The 20705-nt window shown below is 37.0% G+C and overlaps 2 long non-coding RNA genes across 2 annotated transcripts; both read right to left on the reverse strand.

Annotated features, from left to right (window-relative positions):
- Positions 1–3486: 3486 nt before the first annotated feature.
- Positions 3487–5605, reverse strand: LOC110786578 (uncharacterized). Its single transcript, XR_002532895.2, has 3 exons — positions 5337–5605; positions 3685–3751; positions 3487–3591 (listed from the first exon to the last, which is right to left on the reverse strand). It is a non-coding gene; the product is annotated as an uncharacterized lncRNA (long non-coding RNA).
- A 6625-nt stretch (positions 5606–12230) lies between these two features.
- On the reverse strand, positions 12231–12630 carry LOC130462678 (uncharacterized). Its single transcript, XR_008923331.1, has 3 exons — positions 12580–12630; positions 12412–12478; positions 12231–12323 (listed from the first exon to the last, which is right to left on the reverse strand). It is a non-coding gene; the product is annotated as an uncharacterized lncRNA (long non-coding RNA).
- Between the last annotated feature and the right edge of the window lie 8075 nt (positions 12631–20705).

The following is a 20705-nucleotide window of genomic DNA, read 5'->3' on the forward strand; positions in this document are numbered from 1 at the left end:
AGATGGGTTAGGGTCCCATGGTTGTAAAACACTGGGGTTGAACATTTTTCATATATGAAATGTATTTTCATATTCCATTTAATCTTGGTTTAGTATTAAATGATGATTCCTTTTAATTTGACAATATATTCAAGATAGACTGTCAGGACCAGTCCTGTGACTAAGAAATATTTATCAAGTGAACTTGAATGTCAAAAGTTGAAAATGGTCCCTGGTCGGAAGTTTTCTATAAAGGTGGACGCATAGAAAACGCTTGATGACTAGACTGCAAGATGACTAGTAGTTCTGTTTCTTGAACTATGTGGACATGGCATTGTCGCAATCATTTGCATAGATACTTACTCGAGAAGATTAGTATCGTACAGACCTATGAAACTTTACTGTAAGAGATGAAAATATGTCATAAGTAAATTTCATTACATTATTAGACACTAATCCTCAATACCTGAGTGATTTGAGATTACTTGTTTGAAAGCTGGTTACGCTCAGGTAATCACCTATCAAACGAAGTATAACCTCAAGATCACAAGATTAGGATTGTCCTTCCATAAATTGGGTTGAGATGCTGAAAGTTGTACAAGGCCACTCGGAGAGCTAGAAACTGAAAAATGCATGGCCGTGCTCAGATGAATCATAGGCTATGATTATATGTTTATTTGATCAGTTGAACTCTGAAACCGAGAAATACCTCTGGACATAATAAGGATGACTACTCTTACCTTATGTTCATGAGCAAGCATCAAGGGACAAAGGAATTAGGAAATGCACACTTGTCCCTAAGGACAAGTGGGAGACTGAAGGAAATAATGCCCTTGGTTCAAGTATGCATTCCATGCTAAGTCTTATAAATGCGGGTCAGTATTAATTAAACAAGTTAACAAATTCAGTGAGATCAAGTGAGCTGAATGCCTAGCTAGAGGCCACTTCAGTTCAAGTGGAATTAGTGATATTAATCCTCAACTTACTCTTGACTGAACCCGTAGGGTCACACAAATAGTGTGTGAACGGATCAAGTATTTAAGTGAATATGATATTCATTAAGTACTTCATTTATGAACATTCGGAAACGACGGATCTTGGTTCCAGTGGGAGCTGAAATCGTCAAAAGGAAAAATATAGAATGCTCCGGAAATGATGATATTGCCGGAAACGGAAATATGGATCATGACGGAAATATAAATATTATCCAAGTCATAGATGTTGTCGGAAACGGAAACATGGTTCGTATCGGAAAATATTATCGGAAATAGAAATATTGCGGGAATCGGATTTATTGCCAAAAACGGAAATATTAGCGGAATCGGTAATATTGTCGGAAAAGGAAATAAATTCCGGAATCGGAAATATTAAATATTTTTCGAATCGGAAATATTAAATATTTGTTCGAATCAGGAATAAATTCCGGAATCGGAAATATTAACGGAAACGAAAATATTTGTTCGAATCGGAAATGAATTTTGGAATCGGAAAACGAATCGGAAGCGCGACGTGCGAACGCTTGACGAACGAGCTTGCGAGACGCAAGGCCCAGCGCCAAGCAAGCCTGCACACGGAGCCGTGAGGCAAGGGGCCGAGCAACAGCGCCCACGAGTGGGCCGCGTGCTGCTTGCGGCCAACGCCCAGCGCGCATGGGCCGAGCAAAGCAGCATCGCCCATTCGTGGGCTGCGGGTTGCGTGCTGTACGACCAAGTAGCATGGGCTCAAGGCCACACGTGCAAAGCCTTGGTCGACTAGGTTGCTTGCGAGTCAAGTAATCGTGTTTTCCTAATTCTACTAAAATTAGATATTTTAGGTAAAACTGAAATATTTAGTATTTGATTAAACCTATAATTCTAATGATATTAATTAATTAGAATCCTAATGGATTTAGTGAATCGATTCCTAGTAGAATTGAAACTCCTCTATTTCCACCCTATAAATATGTGGTTCATGATCACAATTTATAATGCAATTCAATATACTATTCTAACACATTAGATTCAAGAGAGAATTTAATACTTGCCTATCACTATTGTGAGTTTCCCGAGTGCACATAAAACCTTAGAGAATATTCTAGTTGGTTGAATCTAAGGCGGATCCCAACGTGTTGTGGACTATCTACGTAGGGGCGACATTTGGTGTCCTATACTTGTTCTTGTTCGCTTCGGGAGCAGCTAGGGAAGGCACGTATCACATTGTATGTATACTAATTACGCTAATTGACTATGTGGCAATTAATTTGGAATCCTGGCTTTATGGTTTTTCCTCATGAATTATATTGTTTATATTATTCATAACCACCAAGATGGGTACAGGATCGAGAATCCATGAATGGAAGCACTGCCAGCTCGCAAGCCACGACATCCAACCAACCAGGCAGCCGGCCTCCGGACATGCCCAGCCAACCAGTTGGCCACCACGCCCAGCCAGCCGGCCGACACTACTACAAAAACACCTTTTCGCGTCGCCTCTAAATTGCCTTTAGTGTCGCCTATGGTGCGACTCTGAAGCTAGGGACTCTAAAACTTTTTGGTGTTTTGGAGTCGCCCATTTGAGGCGACACGAATGTTATTATACGTGTTGCCTGTTATGGAAGAGGCGACACTGAAGATATATTTTTCAAAAAAATTAATTTATTAATTAATCTTTCCGAGTCGCCTATTATAATAAGAGGCGACACGAAAGGTACTTTTTAATTATTTTAAAAGAGTTAATTAACCTTTAATGTCACCTCTAATCTCTATAGGCGACACGGAAAATAATTACCGGAATTATTTTTTAAATTTTTTAATTATACGAGTCGCCTCTAAAGTTTATAGGCGACACGAAAACATATTTTTCGGACATTTTTGTTAAATTTGTTAATAATCGAGTCGCCTAATATACTAAGAGGCGACACGAAAGATGTTCTGCACAATTATTTTTATTAAGCTAATTACCTTTAGAGTCGCCTCTTAATGTTCCAGGCGACACGAAAACTATTTTCCGAATTATTTTTTAAACGTTTTTACCCATTTTGAGTCGCCTATTATACCAAAAGGCGACACCGAAAGTATTATGTTTTTTTTTAAAAATATATTAATTAACCATAAGGAGTCGCATGTAATTATAGAAGGCGACACCTAAAGTGTGTATTATGTTTTTAGTTTTTTTTTGTTCTCGCTAATTTAAATTATTTCTACGTACGTAATATATTCAAAAAAATAATAAATAGAGCTGAGGTTCGCAGAATTGCGAAAATATTTTTGTATTAATTCAAACAAGAAAGTTGGTTCAACGTACCATTGTAAATAATTGTATTCCAAAAAATAACCTAATTTCTATCTCTGAAAACTAGAAAATGACTACAAACAACTACTAATAAAATATCTACCCCATTTTTCTCGAACGTCATCGATCTCCTCTTGAGTGTACGGGTTTGAAGAAAATATCTGTAATTCAATTCAACAAAATAATGTATTAATAATAACAACTGAGATAAAATAATAACAAACATACATGTACACGTACCTCTTCCACATTACTAATACATTGTAGTCCAAGTAAAACTATTTGATACATGTACTTCATGACGTAATAGCCACATTCAAGCATTTCCGGTTCGCGAGAACACTAAGATACAAATATAATACACATTAAATTAAAGAATAACATATATATGAATGAATTACAATAAAAAGAATAATCAAACTAATTAAATCTTACTGTAATTTCTTTCCATCTTAGAGACTTTCGAGATCCTTTGTTGTTGGCTTGCCAAGTCCGATAACTCCTAAACATGAGAACAATTGTTCCAAGTATTATTAGTTGTAGACTCTTGAAACACGGTAAATATATCACTTGCGTGGCATATATCAGTCATTTGAAGACTCTTGAAACTGAACAGATACATCAGACCACTAAAATCAACATGATCACAATAAACATTTTCAGAAAGTGACCTGCTGTATCTGTTCAAAAACATATCTACCCATATCAAATAAATCTATGATATTCATATAAACTCTGGAGGCGAATTGGACTCTGCAGGCTTGCTATTATCCCCCAAGTTTTTGCAACAATTCACAGTAAACATTTTCAGAAAGTGAACCAGAGACCTGGCATGAAACTTAACATGATACAGCAGATCACTAAAATCAACCAGGGACCTGTTCAGTTTGCAAGATGGATGAAGATAATTCAAGAACATATATTTAGAGATTGCTGGATTGCTGGATTGAGAAGAACAATATTGTGTCATACGATATTTTACACCAATCTGAATTGTTGTTAATTCAGATTTCAAGCTTAATTTCCTTGTTAATTCAAGACAATAGGATTCTTCGGACATTCTTCAAACTCCAAAAACTACATACAGAGGTGATGACAAAGAAGCAATTAATGGAGAGGTATACATCTTAAGACAATTCATAAAACTAAAAGATAAGGACTTCTAAATTCTAATTCTTAAATACTGAAACCCAAAGCATCTAATACGTAAACATGAAACTCCACAAAATACTACAGTATAGTTCAGCTATTACCAATTACTTATTCTGGAAGCCATTACAATAAAGCTTAGCACAAGAAAAATAAATGAGTTAAATAAATGAGGCAAAAAAAATCAACTGTTATTGAGTTTTAATATGAAAGTACAATTAGCCCCTCGAGCTTCAAGGAAGAGGCAAATTGTGGATTAACTTCATGGAATGCTGTTCTCAGAAAAAATTTATGCCAACAGACTAAAGAAATCTTGACTGACAATCATGAAAACTTAGAAGCTGTGCTCAACTCTATTATTTTTAAAGCTGCTGTTAGGAGTTCTACAAAGTGACAGAAGTGTTGTTAATGTAAGCTTGCTGTTCTAGTTTAGAATTATAAGATGTCTTGGAAGTTTGGTATTCTGATTCTAACATGAAGAAAATATGGGCAAACTCCACAGGACTCCTAACAAGTCTCTAGTCACCTTTTTACTTACTGCATTTGTATTGCTTTAGACTTCAGAGCCTGTGCTGGATTCCCTATAATGGCATGAACTCAGCCCAAAAGTGGCTCACAAATATCATGATCTGGCTAAGAAGGCTAGGCTGCATGTGGCTCTAGGCTGAATGTGGCTCTAGGCTGAATGTGGCTATAGGAATATAGTTAGTCGAGCACATGATCTGGCTAAGAAGGCTAGGCTGAATGTAAAGGAGTTAATCCCACCTCCCCCTCCCCTTTTGGTGCAGTGTTTCAACAGTTATCCCACAGGCCGGACAACACAGCTAACATTCAGATTATAGCCAACATAAAAACAACAGTAAAATGACAGGAATTTGACAGTAGTAAAACCAGTTTAAGAAAGAGAACAAAGAAGTTTATTCTAATCTAAAACTTACATAGATATATGTCCTTTTACTTGCACGCTATCTAATCCAACTCCTGCTGAAGCGAACAAGAAAGCTTCTCCTCTTTGAAGGAAAAGTAGTATCAACATCCAATGAGATCTTCACAAAAAAATATGTATTTTCAAATAATATTTTGCAAAAGAAAAAATTTAGATTTACGATATTGAGCACAATAACAACTTAGAACACTTACTTTTGATGGAAGGGGATGAGTATAAATTGCTTCTTACTTTGCTTGGATATTGAATGAGTCAAATAGCTTGTAACCGTCGCAGATCGATGTGATACCATAGAAAGCTTTTTCGGAGAAAAAAACCCGATCTCACCCTGAGTTTTGTTCATCTTGCAATGGTTGTGCAAAAATCTACACCAATTGTATATTAATAGTTATTATTCTACGTGGATACCGATGTTTAAAAAAGTTATAAATATATATTTACCTTATCCAAATATGTACACATGATGTACTTAGATAGCTCTTGTTAAGCAAATTCTTAAGATCTTCACCAACGACATAAGCAGTGAAACTTTCTTGCGCGGGAATAAAAAATACGTCATCTTCAAAATCAACATCAATAGTGAAGTCATACTCTAGATTTTTGTACAGGTTGTACAACTCCTTACAACTTGGGGGCAACGCCAAGTAGGTGGCATTAAAAACTAGAAAAATCGGGATGCCTTCATCATCATTCCCCTTCTCGCGACATCTAACTGCTGACCCAAGGTCATTACCCTCGTGCTTTTTTTCAATCTTATTCTTTGCAGGTTCTTGGTTGACTTTCTAATTTTTCAAGAAAAAAATAGAAAATTAAACAAATTATCAGTGTAGTATATATGCATTATGAGTGTAGCATATATGTATTATGATCTGTTAATGAATTAAGTTTGAAAGTTACCTCTTTTGACAATTTGACTTGTTTTTTAGGCCATTGAGCCCAACTCCCTTCTACTTGATCCCCTAGTACATCATGTCCGAAAAAGGGTAAAGGTAGAGGTGTATGTTCCTCTCCATCAAGTACGTGAACGATAGTGACTTTGACATGATCTGCGAGTAATGGGACATTATGAATAAGCTCCCCTGGTTGACTTTGGCATAATATCCCTGTTGCCACATTTCGGTAACCAAGATTATCATCAAGGACCATAAGCTCACAAGGAAGTTCGTCCTGTAGGTAGATTTTTTCAAAGCTTGGGATCAATTATAAATACAATTACGATATCAATTTATGAATAATAAATAAAGTGGGTAAATACCTTACATGTGTTTGTGAATGGGTCAGGATCAGCATGATCAATCTGATCAATATCAGTCGGCTTATCAGTACTAACTAGTTGATCAATATCAGTCGGCTTATCAGTACTAACTAGCTGATCAATAACATCGACTGACTGGAAACTACTAAGGTTATGTAGGGGCATATCCACCTCAACATCAGTAGGAACTTTTACACCGCAAGATTTGAGTTTGTCAAGGGCAACAACTCTCATTTCAGCTCTTGTTTGGTCCCTTACTTGTTCTGTGATAAGACGAGCAAATGTTTCCACTTGTGCATATGTAAATACTCCTTCATTTTGACAACTTCGCTTCTCCCTTTTAAAAATTGAGGTAATAGTTGCTCTCCCTCCAACTCCCCTAACATGTCCACCATGCTCTGCATTCCCAAGCGCTTCAGTCAAGATATCATGGCTTCTAACAGATTTGAACTCGCCTGACTTTTCTTTTTCCATCAGTTCATACTATTTCAAAATAATAAAATCAAATGATTAATAATGCATAATTAAATCCTTATTGAAAAAATACATTAAATTTATTTATTAAACGAAATGAGATACTTACTATCAAATCTACTATCGCTTGAGTCTTTTTGTTTGTGATCCTACCCGTCTTGTCTTTTCTTCCCTCGATCCATCTCTCATGACGAGGTCTCGGAGTCAATATGGGTTTCTCAGATGATGAACCTGACAAAAGGGACTGTTTAATCTGCTCTTTGATGTATTGATTTTCTCTTGTTGCATATCCACCACTACCCAAATGATGGGGGTGCTCGTTTCTAGCTTGGTTATCTCTATTTCTTGCACTTATAGCCTGTAAAAGAAGATGGTCAAAAAGACGCATAGCTTACACGATACAAAAAAGTAATCAATATAAAATTTAAAAACATGCAGGCAACAGTAGACAATTTTCTGCAGTTTGCTGGTCTACTGCAGTTTTTGTTTTGGCGTGTTGGGTTATAGTGCTGCTATTATAGATTTATAGTTGTGTTTCAATTTGTTGTTCTTGGGTTGTATGGGTGGTGTTGGTTGCTGAAGTATGTTGTTACTTTTCTTCAGGACCAGAGTTGACCTCTAATGCTATACTGTTTCTTGCCGTTTCAGCAAGCTTGATGTTATTTTTTCAAGGTAATTCTGCAGGCTGGTCAGTGAACCAGGCAAGGGAAGTGTTAGAGTTCCGGTGCTGCAGTGCTTTAAGGTGTCGATTCTGGTCATAGTTGACCAGCGTTGACTTTGTAGTTCTTAGGTTTTCTTTTCTTAGTTGAGCCAGTTTTTGCTCGGCTTTTGTTTTGTTTGTAGGAGTCTAGTTTTTTTTATTTTGTTTTGTCCCGTAGGAGTCTAGTTTTTTACAGCAATGGAACATGGTTCAATTTTTAGCTTTTCTTTCCTCTATTCCTTGGCTAACTACTCTGATAGTTGGTAACTGTGTGGTATGTATTCTGAATCAGTGGAGCACCTCTTCTTTAGGGCCCGTTCGGTGCCATTTTATGTTTTCAGTTTTTAGTTTTTAAAAAACTGAAAACTGGTTTTAGTTTTGGATTTCTGTTTTATTAAAACTGTTTAGTTTTTGGTTTCAACTTTTTTAAAAACTGGTACTCTTATCCTCTGATGCATTTTTTAAACTCTAGTTTCAACTCTTGAATATATACCACACGCACTTGGACAAGAGTCACAACTCACAACACACATCCCACAGAGAACAAATTAACAATGATCACTTGCTAGAATCAACATGGTATACATTTTTTTTTGCTGGTTATTAATGGAGATAATCATTACCAAAACCAATTCCTCGACATATATATAAACATCGTATTAGGAAATGTACTGAAATTAGGTACAATACAAATAAACCAAGTACACCAGCTATACGAGAGCCAAACTAATGAAATAAAGCAATAAAACTCGTGAGCTCCTGAGCTTATACCCAAGCAATGAATAGCAAGAAACATAAATTGAAATAGTTCAAACATCAGTGAGAAACAAAAAGTTAAATAGTCAGATTATCAAATCAGATACTCAAAGGATAATCCGAATCTACTGTACAATTCAATCAGGTAGAAAATCATAAACTCCAAAAAAAAAATAATACTCAAAGATTTGGCTAATTCACCAAAATCAATAATATGAGTGATAAATAGAAAAATGTCTATACTCGAAGATTATTGAACCAGAGATTTAAAAATATGTCTCCTTTGATAATTTTTAATTCATGATTGCAGAAGGAAGAGAAAGAAATAGAGGGGTAAGGGGCGAAACTGAAACAAAAAAAAAGTTACACAAAAGAGATAGCAGAAGAAGAAGGGGCACATTAAAAGCACAGAAAAGAGAAGAAGCCATGTCGGGAGCTCTGGAAGGAGAAATATCTAGACCAAGGACTCAAGGAGGGAAGGAAGATGAACCAGCCACGCGAATAAAGAAAACCGAAAACTGAAACAATGAAACCACTTTTTATGGTTTCTTTTATTTCGTTTTATTTTCGCGAAAAGCGGGAGGTTCTTGTTTTCTGCAACGGTTTAGGCGAACAACTTTTGTTTTTTTTTTATTTAAAAAAACGTAAAAACCATAAACCACAACGTCCCCGAACGGGACCTTAGCTGTGGGTTTTCTGCTCAGGTGTGGGGGAAAGTTTTGTCTTTGTTGCAGTTTCATAGAGCTCCTGAGGGATTTTCAGCTGAGTTAACTTGGATCACTAAGGTCTGCAAGAAAGAGGGCAAAAGGCAGAAGCTGATAGTGCCTTTCTTTGCTGAAACAGTGTACTCTATATGGCTTAATAGGAATGATAAGGTTTACAACAATCATTGTAAGCAGCCTGCTGATTTGTTTAAAGCAATTCAGTTTCGAGTTGCAGCCAGAGTGTCTAATGAGCTTAACTCCTTCTTGTTATATTTAAGCTGTTATGTTTGGGTGTGTTCTGTCACTACTACAAAAATAGGTTTATAGAGCTGTTAAAATAGACTATATAAAGCGCCTCTAAGGCGCTCTCCAGCTCAATGCTTTATAAAGTTTATAAAATGGTTGGAAGAGGCGCTTTATATGTCTGATCATATATGACGTTGGTGTGAGAAAGGTGCTCTATATACCCTTCTTAAAATCAATTAATTCAGAAGGAATATAGAGCGCTTGCCATAGGTAACTGTTAAATAAGCATTAACATATATAACTGTCAAGGTAGATAGGCGCTTTATATGGTGCCCTGTTTCAATTAGCATAGAGAGCGCCTGTTACAGATAACTGTCATGTATTCCCTGCTTATTTAAAAAAAAATATATATTATAAAATTATCGTAATTTATAATATTATTAAAATACGGTAATTTTTAATAATATTATAAATTACGGTAATTTTATAATATATATATATATATATTTGGTAATTTTTATATATATATATATATATATATATATATATATATATATATATATATATATATATATATATATATATATATATTTGGTAATTTTTAATATTATATAAATATTTGGGAATACTATCATCACGCACCAAAAATAAATAGATACAATCGATCATATCCAATCAATCTACCAAAAGGCAACATATTTCATATACGAAATAAAAAAAAAATTCATGTCCAAATCCTTTCATTCAATATTAAAATCTTATCATTCATTGACAAATGATCTATATAAGGTATAGTACAACCAAAAGAAAATTAAATACCTATCTAATGTCAAAAAAGAGAAAGTACAAAAATAGTTTGTTAACCAATATCATCTGTCGAGCTAGCCAAACTCACACATATAGATCATCATCTTCATCGTTAGTTGGCTGGTGATATCCGGTAACATATAAGATCCACCTATCCCTTAGCTCGTCAATCAGTTTTTGAGAATACGTGGGAGGAGCTTTGTTAAAATACTACAAGACAAGGTAAATATAAGTTAATATACATTTTGTAGACAGAATTTAGGAGCTAAGTGTACATCCTGTACAAGTACATTTCACTGCACAAATCTGAAATTAAGTGGCATGCATATGAATATTGAAATCTGCTGGACTATTACATCTTGTACAAGTACATTTACTGCACAAATCTGAAATTAAGTGGCATGCATATGAATAATGAAATTAAGTGGCTAACATGTTACAGTGCTTCGGTTTGGATGGTTCTGTCAGTATGGAGTAGTCAAGGTTAGAGGTGCTATGTAGAGCTTGCTGCAGCTGGTGTAGTGCTTCAGTTTCTAAAGTCAGCAGGTTTGGACTTCTCAGATCGGTATAGGCTCATTATGTGCACTCTTGAGCTGTTGTGGCTGTACTAAAGCGGTGGTGTTTGCGGGTGGTTTATTGGTGGTTGTGTGTTGGAGTTATTGCAGGATTTTGTTAGCAGCTACTTGTTGTATGTGTGTTCTTGCAGTATTGGTTATTTTGTTGCTGTAGTTGTCAGTTTAAACATTAAAGTCAACTGACCAATGTTGACTTTTGGAGGGTGTTAGTGTTGCTTCACTTGCTTGTGTAATACTGTTATCTTGTTTTAATTGGGTTGTTTTGATTTCAAATTGTAATGCATTCTACTCAGTTTTTTTTAGTGATTTAGAACTTCTATGTTTCTATACTAAATAACAACTTCCGTCCATCCACCATTTGGTTTCCTTTAGTTCCCGTTTCTATACTAAATAACAAGTTCCTGTTTCTATACAAAATAACAAGCTAGTTCCTGTTAGTTTTGCCAGGACGTGTACTACTCTGCTGCTGTAAACTAGCTGCTGTAAAATCAGTTTGAAAGTGTGTGGCCGCCCATTCTTCCCTCATTCTCTGTTCTTCTTCAGTTTCATACGGTATTTTGATAGAAGTAAAGGGGAGGTAGCAGTATCAGAAGCCAAATCAGCCTAACATTTACACTCCCATAAACCCAACCAGCCAAACCAGCCTAACATTTAGACTCCCATAAGCCAAACCAGCCTAACCAGCCAAACCAGCCTAACATCTACTCCAGAATCAGCAGCAATCAGGTCTTTGTTACCAAATGCAGAAATATATTTCTTTAACTCACTCTTATTCCTGTATTCTACACATCTAAGCTTTCATGGTACAAAAATCTACAGAAACTAACCATACATTGTTAAAGGCTTACAACCTGTGTAGTGTGTATTTCGTGTAGTGTGTAACCAATATCAGTTTCGTTTAGGTTCCGTTATGTGTCTTATTCTAGTATTTGAACAACATGAAAGAACAATATGTTGCTAAATTAGGGAAAATATCAGCAAATGCTTTGTGCAACAATTAACTTAGTACAGGGAGGTAGTTTAAGTTCACTAGTTTGAAAAGACAGATACACTGTCACAAATTTTCAGGCTATGGAACTTAGGCAAATGGAGGCACAAACCATATTACTGTCACAAGTACATGTTTTAGGCTATGAAACTTAGGCAAATGGAGGCACGAACCATATCACTCAGAAGCTAGATTAAACAAACCAATGTCATTGAACATGCAGAAAATCAGACAGGACTGACAAAGAACTCAGATAAAATTATGGTGAACAAAATCCATTTGAGAGAACTGACCAATCATCACAAATCAAGCATGCAGCAGCAGAAGAAATACAACCAGCAGCTCAAAGACACAATCATGCAGCGAAAGAAATACCTTGTCAGGAATGATCATATGTCTCGACTCTATTGTCTCGATCATGTAGCGGCATACATAATATCCACTATCCTTGGAGCCTAGAGGTTGACGAGGGCACTATTACGCAAGAAAGATTAAATCAATTAAGCACCTAATAACACAAATTATTAACGAACTATGTATAGTGTTACAAAATTGTAAATACCTCTATTTGTTTCCACATAATGAAAGGATTCGTCTTTATTTTCGTGATGTCCTTTCGGTGTACCTTGCTAAATTTGATGATTGCCCTAAGTAATTGTAAAAGGCTTAGTTAAGTAAATAAACATACGATAGGAAGAATATATGACAAAGTAAGTAATTTAGCACATACCTGTTGATTATTGTTTTAGCAAATCTAGGAGGTTCAGTTTGTGCTCCAGACAGATCTAGCCATTGCACCAATGCAACCCATGGACAAATAACAACTAACATCCAATGCTGACTACACATATAAAACATAAGTAATTTCACATACTTTGGATTTTAGAGGTTGCTTTTGCACAATATTGATTTAAAAAGTTAGTACAAGTATTTAAACAAATGACTTACTCTTCAATATAAGGCACGAAGAATAGTTGTTTTATGTTTTTTCCATCATTGCACGCAAAGACCCTAGCCAAACAGTCACATCGATCATCCTCTTTTTCCACATCTGTTAGCTGGGATAGATACTTGCAGTCACAGAATCCATATAGCCCGGAGATACCTTGTGGTTGAACCATCTCACTCAGATGCCTTGCAAATTAAAATACAATTAACATCATTTTTCGAAAAGCAATATATACATTTACTTGAAATGCTAAAGGGTACAACACACTTACATCATTAAAATAGAAAAATGAGATCTTATCTCTCTTTGGAAGCACCAATCAAGCATGTCTTCATAATCAAGGTTAATACTTTGCTCCTTTTGAAACACTCTAGCCGGGATTGTGAACGATTTGACTTCTCCGCTCTTTTTCATTCGAATAGCTACATCCTTGAAAACTTTAACCAAACTAGACGTCAACTTTAACCTATCTTCGGGAGTGATCGTATACCTCCGAGTGGATGATGATTGTGATGATGGCGAGCGTGGAGATGGTGACGTGAATTCCTTTGTGACTTTTTTATCAGCCTTGTTATACAATAACACAAAACATATACTCCCTCCGTATTTTTTTAAGAGATACACTTGGCCGGGCACGGGTATTAAGAATAATAATTGAATGAAATAAAATAATAAAGCAAGTGGGGTTTGATAGATATTTTAATAATTAAATATGTGGGGACCATGTCATTTTGGTGGGTGGAGGGTGGGGTGAGTTTATGAAAATATTAGTTTAATAGGATGGTGGGTGATAGGGTATATTAGATGTATTATTTAATTAGATGGTGGGGTTGATCAGTTACTAAAAATGGCAAGTGTATCTCTTAAATAAATACGGCCGGAAAAGACAAGTGTATCCCTTAAAAAAATACGGAGGGAGTATGAAAGAGTATGTAAAATTATAGGCCGAATAAAATAAATATATATAGATAATTGTAAGATAAAACTCAAAAACTTTCAGTGATATACCTTCGTTATCGGAAAAACCAAATGTGCAGGCCAAATTAAAAATCCATTCCGGCCTTGACAAACGTATTTTGTTACCCCTTCGGGACATGGCAAAGGTGCACTTGAGTTGATATCTTCCTTAATACAAACTCGATAATGACCACTAGGCACGGGTTTAAAATGATTCATGACCACTTCCCTTTCCTTCCCAACATACACTGTTCCAATTGCAACTATTTCGACGCCTTGGCCATTCTCAATCGCCAAGGAACAAAAACTGTCAACACCCTAGTCATAGAGGCACTCAATATTAATCAACACTTTAGAAGGAAAATATATCTTGAATTAACGAGAATAAACCAGAGAAAAGTATTAACGACAATAAACCAGAGAAAATCATGAATTAGGGAGTTTCTGTCTGCATAATCAAGATTGGAGTGGGGGCTGTCCATTTTGGTTCTAGTTCAGTTCTATATGCCAGTATCTGTATGTGAATTACTTTTGGTTCTTTGTTTTCATATCCGCCCTTCTGCTTTTAGTGCTGAATAAAGATTCAATAGAACAATGATAGTGTTGGGCCGACTAGGGAGTTACTGATATTTGCTTGTGGAGAATATTAGTTGGCATTCTTAGAAGTTGTATCAAGATCAACCTGTTTTGAATCTATTGAAGTATTGAAATAAGAAAAGTATATGTATAGTTTTACTGATCTGATTTTCTACTCTTTTCTCTAATACTTAATCATTTACTTCGTCTCTAATACTTAATCATTTACTTCTCAAACAAAAATTCACCCAGACTCCCCTGTCAACTGTAAGACTTTCTATTATGTTGGATTTGTTTCTGAGCTTGAAGTTCTCTAATATTATCACAGTAATAGTTCAGACTTGAAGAGGTTTGAGCATATGTTGAAGGGCCTAATCACCATCTATTTTCTGAAGTAAAGGATGTTATATATTATACAGATTACCAGATTGGACTTGGTTTCTGATTACCAAGAAAGTTAATGAGCAGACCAGAGAAAGTTAATGAGCAGACCAGAGAAAGCGAATGAGCAGGTTCTAGTCTGGTCTATTACTGACAAAAAAAAAAAGGAAATACATGAAAGAATTAATGTTACCAGGGGAAATGGTTGATCATTCTTGACTTGTTCATTACAAAATATATACTCATCTACAGCCACATTTCCTTCCTCAGGTTCAGGCCAAGAAACATGGTACGGCTCAACTTGAATCTCTCGCTCTTGAACTTTTTTCTGTTTTGAGGCAAGCTGGAAGTAGGCACCTTGAATTCCTTGATCAGTTGTGTTTACTTGGTTGGGATCATGCACATATTCTTTCACAGGCTCATGGTACGTCTCAGTTTGAACTTCTAATTGTTGAGACTTATTTTATTTCGAGGCAAGTTGGAAATGGGCACCTTGAAGTCCTTGTTCACTTGTACCTTCTTTATCAGAACGATGGCTAACTTGTTTGTCATTTGAAACACCAAATTGTTCCAATTGTTCTTGGTTGATCTGACCAACAGACATCAAGTAATTCAACAATAAAGTCTGAGTGTTTTTCAGAGTTACTACCTCTGATCTGACACCATTGAGTTCGGAACGCAATTGACTTGGTGGTGTTGGTTTGTTGTACCCAAAGTACTGCTTATTTGTAACACCTGATCCTACGCCCCTAACACTACCACCATGTTCAGGAGTCTTTAATGCTCTTGATAGGATATCATTTCGACCCGTGGCATCAATTTCTCCTTAGATTTGTTGAGCCTCTAATTCTTTCTGACATTAACAATAAGAAACCAAATAAAGTTAGCATTATTGTTATAAGAAAATGAGTTATTTAATTTAAATATAAACATATTCTCACAATTGCTTGAGCTATTTCCAATTCAATGGGATTGTCAAAGGTTGTCACACCATCTTCTTGTATAGAGTGAGCTCTTATCCAAACCAAATGTCGAGGTATATCTTTGACTTGGACTCCTCGTTTATGAAGTTCATTAGCCTACCAATATATGATTATTAATGATAAAAATAAACATAATATAAGAGTCTTTTATTGTTAGGTTATTTGTGATCGATCGTTCTAAACTTACAATCTCTTCTTCGTAGCACACGTATCCCTTTCGACCTCCTCGATAGGTTGTAATTCTCTTTTTTTTCTCTCTCTCGATTCAAGTCACTTAGTTCCTTTTAAAATGATGTACATAAAAGTTAGTACACAAAATTTTTCTGTTACGTTTGTTCAATAACTATGCATTAGTGATATGGATTATTAAAAGATTACCTTGAACTTAGGATTAGTGGATGTTGCAATGAATTTGTCCCAATCATTTTGTGCAATCCATCCATACAACAAAGGTGGACTCCTTATAATCACATTCTTAGAGTCATACAGAAAATCACTCCTTAATCTAGCCTTGAAACATCTCCACCGAATCGAAGCTCGCCTTAACACATAAGATCTACGTTCTTCGGGCACAATGAAACCCTTCTGCATGATTCAAGAAAAGGTTATCAGCAGGACATATGTTATAAGCATGAATAGACAGAAAACAGACAGCAAAATAGACTGCAGGTTGGTCTACAGATCGGAAGCAGATACAGGAACAAAAACCTGAACAACAACCTGTTTTTTCTTCTTTTTAACTCAAGGGGAAGAAAAGAGATACATAATTTAGCCATAATACAGAATGATCATTAAGCATTAAAATGCAGATTCAAAATCCCTTCTGAACCTCAAGGGTACAATAAAGTAGATAGTTATTACAGACCGGGGGGTTTGCAAAATACATACTCTGTAGTTAATTAGTTATATATAACAACAAGTCTGTTCACCAAAGAGGGCACAAACTGATGCAAAGTATTTAACAGGGACGAGGGGAGTAACTACTTTCATTCACCACAAACTAATGCAGAGTGTGATATTGTTATATGTAAATAAATCTGAGTAGCAAATGTTCTGAACTCTTGGACAGTTTCATCACTCTTACCCGAGTTCACTTAGAAACCTGGCTCAAGCCGCTCAACTACTCTCCTCTAAGATGAACCAGGGGTCTTTAACATCTGACATACAGGATAAAGGATCCAGAACAGTCCTCCAGGAAGCCTAATTTGAAGGTTATATGTCTCGTGATACAGACAAAAAAAAGAACAGAAAATGCACATCTAAAAGCACCACAAAGAAGCACAAACGTCCAAATATATCACCCTAAAATTAAATTGAAATAAGAACAAATCAGATGAATTCCATTACAGTTTCTTCAGTTGTTCCTGGTTTTTATAAAGTTTACTAATGAACTTATGCAACTGCTTGATCATTCTGTTTAAATGCATATAAGGCATTTGAGTTTTCTAGAAATTAGTTGCTTGATTATTCTGTTTAAATGCATATAAGGCAGATTAAACATTCATTAGGAAGGAGATTAAACATTCATTAGGCAGAATAAACACTTGAGCAGATTTACACCTGAATCACAAATACTCCTCTTATGCACAATACAGGAACAACAACAATAGCCGGCCTGTCTATGGCTCTATCCTATGCCTTTCATAACAGACCATTGAGCCCAAAAGGCACTCATATGCGTTCTGCTAGCTGTGCACTATCCTAATTTCAAACATGAAATCTCACATGACTACACAAGAACATGAAAAGAGAAAAAAAAACAGGTATGTTCTTGCCAAGTGTAGACACCTACTTTTGTCCCCATTCCCGAAAGGGAAAGATTCGATGATGAAAGCATAAATCTCCACTTGACAACGCATCTCCTTAAAATAAACGAATCTCAATTCCCCTTTTCATTTCACCCAAAACCTGATATTTATAGAAAACTGCTATTTATGGAAACCTGCTAAAAATAGTAACTGCCGTAAAAGGTAGCTTCTAAAAGTGGCAAATCATAAAGGATAGAAACCTGTCAGAATTAGGTGTTGCATTCCAACATAAATCCTAAATGAGATAGAAAACTGCGAGAATCCTATTCCTAATATGATTCGGAAATAAGAATTACGTATTAATTAAAATCCTAACGAGCCTAGAGTTCGTAACGGGCCCAGACGCATCCCGTCGCAAAGTTAATACGCACTAAAAGACTCGATTAAGTCTCAAACTCTACGGATTTCAGGAATCCGAATCTGACTAGGAAAACAGCCCAGACCCTATTTTCAACGCCTGGCTCTGGGCGCCGAAATCTTCGGCTCCCAGGCCTGGGCGCTGAAAGTACCTGGGTACGTGTTTTTTCCTAATTCTTTATGGATTAGAACTCTGCAATTCTATCTTTCCACGAACTCTTCCCTATAAATACAGCCCCAAATTCGACGTGAAAGGAACACACACAACACAATTATATTCTGAGTATTGACTCCAACCCTTAGCCTAAGCCTCACGCTGCGAAACTTTTCACGCGTTCTGTCGCAATCGATCCATAAATCGAATAGAACGTATCCTGTCCCATAATTGAGATTCGTTAAATAAAAAGGAGAAATAGCAAAGTCAAAGTGGTTAGTTTTCTGAGAACCGTGACGCACCTCTCAAGGGTGCGTCGTAATGTGCCCCTTCTCGATGATTTAATTGCTTTCCTCTCCCTTTTTATGAACTATTAAACTAACTAAATCTGATTGTTCTACCACGCCTAACAAATATAATATTTTTGGGAAATTGGATTATCATGCTAGGTCCCTTAATACTATTTAAATCAGATAATCACGATCGATCTAGTATTATATGTTGCATATTGCTAAAATCAACTCAGATTAGTTTAATAGTTAACGCATGTCCCTTCAATTATTTATGCTGAGCTAGTAAGGATATCCTGCCTCTAGAGTTATCGACGAGCGAAGTACTCCTCTCGGTAGTTACAGTCCCCCGAACCCTCAATCTCTACCTTGCGGGTGTATGTTGAGAGATCCCTACACCAGGGATCACAAGGGAACCTACGGCCGTCGTGGTCAAACATAATTGCACTCCCTTTATGTCACGATAACCGGGTTTTGTCAGTTTTTCTCATTGTTGTTAAAAACTGAATGGCGACTCCTATATTACTAGTCAATTGGGTGTATACTCACAGGAAATCCAATTACACTTGATTGAATAAAAGAATCGTCACACCCACGAGGGACGAGGTCACGCATTAGCCTCGTGCTTTTTCGACCCCCTCACAGTGGCGACTCCACTGGGGATAGTGAAGGAAATACTCGTGCTTGTAGGTAATCAAAATAGCCGAAGGGTGAAACGATCCTACCCCGCGTTTATTTCCCCATCAAGTTGGGACGACCTGAAAATCAGCATATTAATGTGAACGGGCAGAACCTCATAACGAATATCGGCTCCCTCGGGAGTTGGGACTAAGGATACCTTTTTCCGCCAATAGGGGGGTGCATACGCCGCGCATGTTGCCCACTCGGTACTTGTGCAAGTAGTACACCTATCCCGAACCCAATCGCTCGCTCATTAGGTCCCTCTCGCCTGCATTCCCCCTTGGCTTGCACTTGCGGGTTGGCCTCCTGAGCGAAATTCGTCTGTTGAAGACACTACCTCGACCGGGGCATGTGTTGGATCTACGATAGAAGCGGTACCAAGCCAGGCGCAAATAAACTACCCATAGAAGCCTATCATAAACTACGTGACATATTTATTTTTCAAACCCATGTTTGTAATGAAGTTATGTGTAGCGAAATATGTGATTGTGTGTGACAAACTATCCTAGAAAACCAACGACCTTAAAAAATTGCCTAAACATTCATAGACTAATTTGCCAAAGAGTTATACCGAAACACGTGTTCCGCAAACCCGAATGATCGCCACAAAAATAAGCGACGCTCGGGATGGCCTGTAACGAATCTCACAAACGCTGCTACGCGTAAAGGACGTTATTAGGCAAGCACGCAAATCGAAGTCGCATAAACAGAAGACAGAAAACGAGAACCAGCCAGGGACGCATTTTCAACGCCCCTGGCTGGGCGCCAGAATTTCTCACGCTCCTCGCTGGGCGCTGAAATTGCTGCTTGGCCTTCTGGTCAGGCGCAGCAGCCTCGGTGCCCGCGCGAAAGGAAAATACGTAGCGCAAAAAATGTTCATAAAAAGAACTGCTACGAGGGCGTAAGAAAAGCACTCGATTTCAAAAGCGGCTCGTGAAAAATTAATAACTCTTTGCGTCGTTGTTAGGCCTCCTACGACGACGAATGCTCGGCCCTAAAAAATCAAAAACATGCTAATAACTATGAATGTCACACGGGCAAGCGTTTCGAAAATCCAAAGAATGACCAAAATAAAAAAAAACCAAAAAGTGTACCAACAAAAGAAAGAGTGAAAAACCAATAGAGAGAGTCGAAGTCTAGACTAAGTAATGCTTGAAACTTTGGGAACCTAAACTTTAGCTTATCTTATGCCTAGGACTGGTCCTGCCACTTGGTGCCGATCAGGGAATCAACGGTTAGTGCGTCTCGAAGATACACATCACCAGCATCAGGTTTAGTGACTCCAAGCTTCGTCCGTCGTCCCTCATTTCAAGGATCTCCGTTTCCCCAACCTCGATTCGCACCTTCAAACATGTCCATCGAAGATTTGCGAGACCAGATGGTCCAAATGACCTAACTTATGGGCCAATTGAAAATGGAAAATGAAGCTTTAGCGGCTGCGCAAGCCAAAAATGACATGGATAACGAGAAGAGGATTGAAAAAATGGTCCTACAGCAAACCATGGGGAGCAAATACTTCTCCCTCGATCCTGAACCTTTTCCTGGCAAACTACCAGAAAAGTTCAGTTCATCTGACTTACCAAAGTTCAAGGCCACGGACAACCCCCGTGATCATCTACTGAGCTTTGTGAATGCCATGAACTTGAAAGGCGTGGATAAGTCCATGTACTTACCTGCCTTTCCTTTGTCCTTGGAACCTGTGCCGCTCAAATGGTACTAT

Source organism: Spinacia oleracea, chromosome 6 (assembly GCF_020520425.1).
Source record: "Spinacia oleracea cultivar Varoflay chromosome 6, BTI_SOV_V1, whole genome shotgun sequence".
Lineage (NCBI taxonomy): Eukaryota > Viridiplantae > Streptophyta > Magnoliopsida > Caryophyllales > Amaranthaceae > Spinacia > Spinacia oleracea.